Raw genomic sequence first — 6,748 nt, forward strand, 5'->3', positions numbered from 1 at the left:
GTGGCAAACTTAGCTGCACATGCATTCCCTACATTTTTCAATTTCATCCTTTGACATCAGGTCATAAATAAATGTATTTAAAAAATATGACATACATAGTATATTTAAAGTGTCTGGTTTTATATAGGACTACATATTGGTATAGTCTTAGTACAGTGAATGTCTCCACTGATGTAAGCAATTTACTATTAACCTAAATGAGACAAAGGCTTCAACAAAATGGCCGCCTCGTTCACTCTAATACACTACTGCTTGGAGACATTTTCTGAAAGTAGCTCTCCCCCAAGTGACGACAATGTGAATGTGTTTTGCCGGCCTGCTCGTCCAATCATCTGCCTAAATTCGTGTTAGTCCTGAATGAAGGCGGGCGCGAGCGGCGCTAGTGATTGGTGGAGAGCTTGCTAGCATAAATTTGATTGGTCCGCCGCCAAGCCGCGGCAAGGAAGCGTTAGGGTGGCCACCGGCAGCTTCCGGTGTCCTGAGAGTGTGTCCATGCTATACAGAGTGTACGGAGCTGGTTGCTATGGTGCAGCTGGAGGGGATGGCGGGGGTCCGGGCGAAGTACAGCCATGACAGAGCAGGCAAGTCATGTCACTATGTGTACGGGAGAGGCGGGTTACCGGCAGCCAATGAGAATTTTCCTTTCCTCGTGTGTTCTGCCCAGCAACATGAAAGGAAGATTCTGATTGGCCCTTTTTTATAGGGTCCAGCAGTTTAAAGAGAACCAGTCACCAGTGATCTATTCCTATATAATAACCACTAGCAGGCTTGTCCTGTTACTCAGAAGTAAGTATTGCACAACACAGAAGATTTTGGGCAACTTTTGCTGCTCAGGGCTTCCACCATGTTTATTATGGGTGCCCAGGGTTGCGTGAGTTGCAATTCCCCCCTACCAGACCCCATAGATGGTGGCCGATTCCCCTCAACCTGACCCCAAAGATGGGGGGCTGATCCCAACCCTGAGCCCATGGACAGGGGCTGATCCCCCACAACGGAAGCCCATAGGCGGAGCCCGATCCCCCACAACGGAAGCCCATAGGTGAGGGCCGATTGGTCCAATTGGACCCATCACTGGGGTACCCTTCTTACCCCGACCCCCGGTGCACGGTTCTTACAACTTGACCCCATCACACTGTAGACGATTTCTGCAACCCGACCCTGTTGGTACACTTTTCTTCCAACTGTCCAACCAACAATGGGACACTATTCTTCTTGCTGTTTCCAACAACGGCGTATTATAGATCACTTTTTCCCCCACTTCCCCACACTAATGATGCGGAACTACTCCTCAAACTGGCACCAACAATGGGGCATTTTCACCCAATTGGCCATTATTCCTCCCACTGCCAGTATCAATTGGGTTCCATTCCTTCCTCTAAACCTAACAATGGGGAGATATTCCTTCCACTCCCACCACTAGTGGGGAATTAATCCTTCCACTAACATTAATGATGGGGCACCGACCATGGGGAACTTTTCACCCCAGTGACTTCAACAATGGGGCCCTATTCTTCCCACTGGCTCCAGCAATGGGGTATTTCCACCCACGGACCCTAACAGGGCATCATTCCTTCTATTGGCACCAACATCAGGGTACTGTTCCTTTGACCCCAACAATGGGGGGATTATTCAACCTTCTTACACCACCATCGAGGCATTATTCCTCCTGCTGACACCAACAAAAGTGCCCTATGCACCCACTCACACCGGTCATAGGATAACAATGGGGTACCATACTCCTATTCATTCCAACAAAAAAACATAAATCTTTGTATTGACCCTAACCATGGGGCATTTTTTTTTGTTCCCCAACAATGGGGCAGCCATTGAGAATTTTCCCAACGATGGGGCATTTATTTTGTTCCCCAACAATGGGGCATTTATTTTGTTCCCCAACAATGGGGCATCCCCCCCCCCCCCCCTCCCAACATTGGGGCTGTTTTTTCTTTTTCCAACAATGGGGCATTTTTTTTTTATCCAAAAATTGGGTACTTTGCTTTACACTAACACCATCAAGCATTTTGCCCTCACTGCCCCAACAATGGGCCAATATTCCTCCTGGTAACCACAGACATTTAGCCATTTCTTCCCAATGCTTACCAGCTCATTTTCTCCTATTTACCCAGAGCTTGTGGCATTGTTTACCAGGGATCACTAACACCCGGGCATTTTGTACTCCTATTGGCTACATCCTGGACCCCTTAAGACCCCTTTTCTAAAATAAATTACAAAAATGTGTTATTAGGATGCATGTTAATTCTAGTGGTGACTGGTTCTCTTGGATATCTGCAATCCTTTTTCAATATACTGCAATGTGATTTAAGAGCACCTCTCTAAAACATAGACAACGTACAAACCAGCTAAAGACTTTCCATGTGCATTAGCCACAGCCTAGGAAGAGAAGCCTGTCCCCTGCCAGCATTTTGCAAACTGCCATTGACACCACCTGCTGAATCAGCGTTAAAGCCCACCAATCACAAGGAAGAATGAGCTTTGATTGCCATGCGCATTGATCTCTAGAGGGTACTTGCAGAACTGCATTCTCTGTGGTTGTCATTCTTCGCTGTATAATGAAATATTGACCTGCAGCAAGCATGTAGCCACAGCAAAAAATCCTATGCTATCCAAAAAGCTTTCCCTGTAAATTTCCATCTCTGATCTGTGTAATAACCATGATATGATCACATGTACTCTGGAATATAAAACAATGCACAGGCATGCCTAATTAGCTGGTTTGACGGTCTTTGGCTGCATTAGCCTGTACTTGGCTCTGTGTAAGCTCCTAATTGTAACCAATCAGAGCTTACACATGGCTGCCTATCTTCATCTCCTACAACTGAAAGGAATGAAGGATGGAGAAGTGTGTTCTGCTATGCAAGGTGGCATTAGATTGACTTTTTGCATGGGTGAATCTTAGGTTCAATTTTATCTTTGTGCTTGTTTTTTGGAGGTTTGTACGAGGGGGTGCTGAGAAGTTCCTGGCTTTGCCCAGAAAGAAGAGAGCCAGAGTTATGAGATAACACATTTATTCAATATATTCCCCCTGAGACTCATGCACTTAGTACAGCGTAGTTGTCCTTTGGTTGGGCCGCAAACCAGCTCTCAGCAGCATCTTTGACGTCAGAAAAGTCCTCAAAACGTTGTCCCTTCAGGTGTTTCTTCAAATTCGGGAACAGATAATAGTCCGAGGGGGCCAGGTTAGGTGAGTAGGGGGATGGTGGACCAATTGGAAACCCAGGGTGTTCAATTTGGCAGACACAACGTTGGACGTGTGCCCAGGTGCATTGTCCGTCAAAAAAAGGGTCCCTTTGCTCAACTTTCCATAGCGGTTCGTCCTAATTGTCTCCTTCAGCTGGTCCAGGAGGTTAGTATAATACTGTCTGGTGATACTAGAGCCCTGAGGTAGGTAGTCCACCAACAGAATACCATCTTTGTCCCATAAAACGGACGCCATGACTTTTTGGGCTGATCTTTGTGTTCAGAACTTCATCGGCCACGGGGACCCACTGTGGCGCCATTCCTTTGACTGTTCCTTGGTTTCAGGATCATAGATGTGAAGCCAGGTTTCATTCCCAGTCACTAACCTAGCCAAAAATGTCCCGTGCAGCTTCAAAACAGGCCAAAACGGCTTTGGATGCAACTCGTTCCTCCTTCTGATCACTGTTCATACATTTCGGCACCCACTTCGCTGAAAGCTTGCACATGTCTAGGATAGTGGTGATAACAAACTCAACACGCTCCCGTGAGATGTCAAGTGTCTGAGTTATCTTTTTTGCGGATATTCCCCGGTCTTAATAATCAGCTCATGGACATCATCGCAGGCTGCCGGGTCAGTTGAGGTTGGGAGGCCCCCACTGCGTGGCTCATCTTCACCGGTGAAATGCCCAGTCTTGAAACAAGATCTCCAGGTTTTGACAGTGCTTTAGGAAGGACACTTCCCCCCAGTGTTTGTGACATCTCGGTGTGAATGTCCTTTGCTGACTTTACCTGGAGAAACAAAAACTTCATGACGGCCCGTAACTCCAATGACGTGAAACTTGCTTGTGCCTCTGCCGTCACAGCTTCCCACTAAAAGAAAAAACAGTTTTATTCATCACAAAGACCTGATATTTGCACAGTTACATACTAAGATATTAGGCTGTCAAATGCCCCCACACTCAGTTTTCTATTTCATCTGGAAGGGGGCAAAGCCAGGAACTTCTCAGCACCCGCTCATATTTGTATGATTTTTATATGTTGCAAACATTTAATACTTTCTTATTGTACTTTAAAAAAAAGTTGTAAATATTGTTTTAGTAATCCTGCAAATTTTTATTTGACCACTAGAGGGCACTTGTAGCACATCAATTCCCTTCCATGCAGCTTTAAATCATTTTAAATAAGGGCTCTAGACTTTAAATACCCCTTTATACAATCTGCATTGGTAAATGCCCCGGGAATTAATTTCTTTTTTCTTTTATTATTCTTGTGTTTTCTATACCTAAAATGATTTATTAGATTTGATTTCCATATGACTTAGTATGTATATAAGGCATCATGCCTCACTGTATACAGTTGTCTTAAATAATTTATTTCCTGGAGAAGCTGACAGTGACAGCATATTCTGTTCCAGGCTGACAACATTAATCCCTTGCCTTGCAAATAGCAGCAGTGTTGTCAGTCTGCAATGTGTACTTCTATGGTCCGCTGACTGATCACAGAGGCAACCCAACAGCCAAATGAACCAATGTACTTGTACAATATGGCACACTGACTTCTAGGTGTGCTCACCTTTAGCCCTCGGAGGCCAGAGCACTCCAAATCCCTTTAGATCTATCGGTGCCATGGGGTTTGTCCTCCTCTAGTTTAGCTTACTTCTTGCTTCCCCTGTTGATGCAGTGTCAGTGTTGTCAAGCTGCCATGTACATTGCTTTGCCTTGCTTTTGGAATTTTTAGTTTACATCAGAGTTTCAACCCAACTTAGATTTGAATCTGCACACTCGCACAATATGACACAATGATCCATAGGTGCTCTTTTCCTTTTGAGGTCAGAACAACCCAAATCTACTCTGCCCTACCAGTGCCATGGGATTTGTCCTCTTCTTCTGGTGTAGATTTCTTCTTGCTTCTCCTGTTGATTCTCAGTGAGTCCAAGTGACCTTACAATGACGTTCCATAGGGTGTTCTACGAATATTAAAAATATTCTTATAACAGACAGCAATATTAGTATAAATTGTAGATAAGTCTGTAAATGTAGAGAACGCTCACCTAATAAAGGAACGACAAACCTCAGGATCTGTTCGGCTGCCCTTTTTCATTGCAGTTTGCTCCTCCTGCATTTAGTTCAACCCAATCTACATCTACCTGGACTAAGTGCCCATTTCCCTTTCCTCCCAGTCAGTTCTTAGCATCAATACATACTCTAATCTTGCAAACCATGTGGTATGGTAAGGCTGCCCATTCTTTTTAACTGGGCTGCCAACACACCGAAATGGACCAAAAAAAATAAATTGGACAGAAGTTTGTTAGTGTGCATTATAGTACCAGGCCAGATATTTACAACATGGCACTGCAATACAATATTGTATATATAAACAGGCCCTGTATGTACACACATCAGATGATTCTCTTCTAATAATCGCCCCAGGGCTGATATCGGATGAGAATCTGGCGTGTGTACAGTGCTCGCCGTTCCAGTGCTCAACACAGGAATTTTTTTAACCTGAGTGGGAAGAAGCTGTAGGTTGGTGGTGGCCCTGGTATTGTGACCCAACTCATCAGTACCCACCTAAAAACAGCCGGCTGGTTACTGAAAAGTGCTGGGTGGTGTGCCCGGCTTAAAGGGGCCGTTTGTTGTTCATGGGTCTGTCCTGGCAGATCCACAAACGATGAACGACGAACAATCGTAATGAAAGTTAAGGAGAGAGAGCACAGCGGGGTGCCGCTCCGTCCCTCTCCCCCTCCCCTCTGCATTGAGCAGAACGGTGCTGTATATACAACACTCGTTCTTGCATCTTGCAATCTTTTGTTGCACATGTGTACGTAGCCATAGAACATATTTTTTCACACTTCCTGTTCCAGTAAGCACACAGGGATGCCTTCAATAGACCTGATGTATTAAAGTTCTCCAAGACGGGGGAAGATACACTATCATGGGAGAATCTGGGTGATCCAACAAACTTGTGCAAAATGACAATCTAAACATGCACCAAATCCAGTTACTATGTAATGCAAAAACCTCAATGGCTAAGTCACTGAGCCAAACCGCCCTTCATTTGTGTCTTCGGTGCTCCCAATTCCAAGCAAAGGTTTCAGCAACACCGGCTGCCATTCCAGAAAGCAGTGGTCAGGCGGTGGCTGATAAAGCTACAGGCTTGTAGAACCAAAAAGACCCCTTATATGGACAGAAAGTAGGAGAAAGCTGAATTTTATTATTAATAAACAGGATTTATATAGCACCAACATAATACGCAGCGCTGTATAATAAATAGGGGTTGCAAATGACGGACAGATACCAACAGTGACACCGGAGGAGGAGAGGACCCTGCCCCGAAGAGCTTACAATCTTGGAGACGGTGGAAGTAACACACAACAGAAGGGGAGATATGTAGTGGTGGGAAGTAGTGAGGGTTTAGGAGACAGAAGAAGACGGGTAGGCATATTTTAAAAAAAGGGCTTTGAGTGTTCCTTTAAATAAGCAGAAAGTAGGAGCAAGCTGAATTTTATTATTAATAAACATGATTTATATAGCACCAACATAATAAGCAG

The 6,748-nt window shown here is 44.8% G+C and overlaps 1 protein-coding gene across 2 annotated transcripts in view; it reads left to right on the forward strand.

Annotated features, from left to right (window-relative positions):
• Positions 1–439: 439 nt before the first annotated feature.
• Positions 440–6,748, forward strand: part of ZFAT (zinc finger and AT-hook domain containing) — a 127,279-nt gene continuing 120,970 nt past the window's right edge. For both annotated transcript variants that reach the window (XM_072410633.1, XM_072410635.1), the window contains exon 1: positions 440–581. The gene's annotated coding sequence lies outside the window, so the exon portion shown is untranslated. The remainder of the gene's footprint in view (positions 582–6,748) is intronic.

This window comes from Pyxicephalus adspersus, chromosome 5 (assembly GCF_032062135.1).
Source record: "Pyxicephalus adspersus chromosome 5, UCB_Pads_2.0, whole genome shotgun sequence".
NCBI lineage: Eukaryota > Metazoa > Chordata > Amphibia > Anura > Pyxicephalidae > Pyxicephalus > Pyxicephalus adspersus.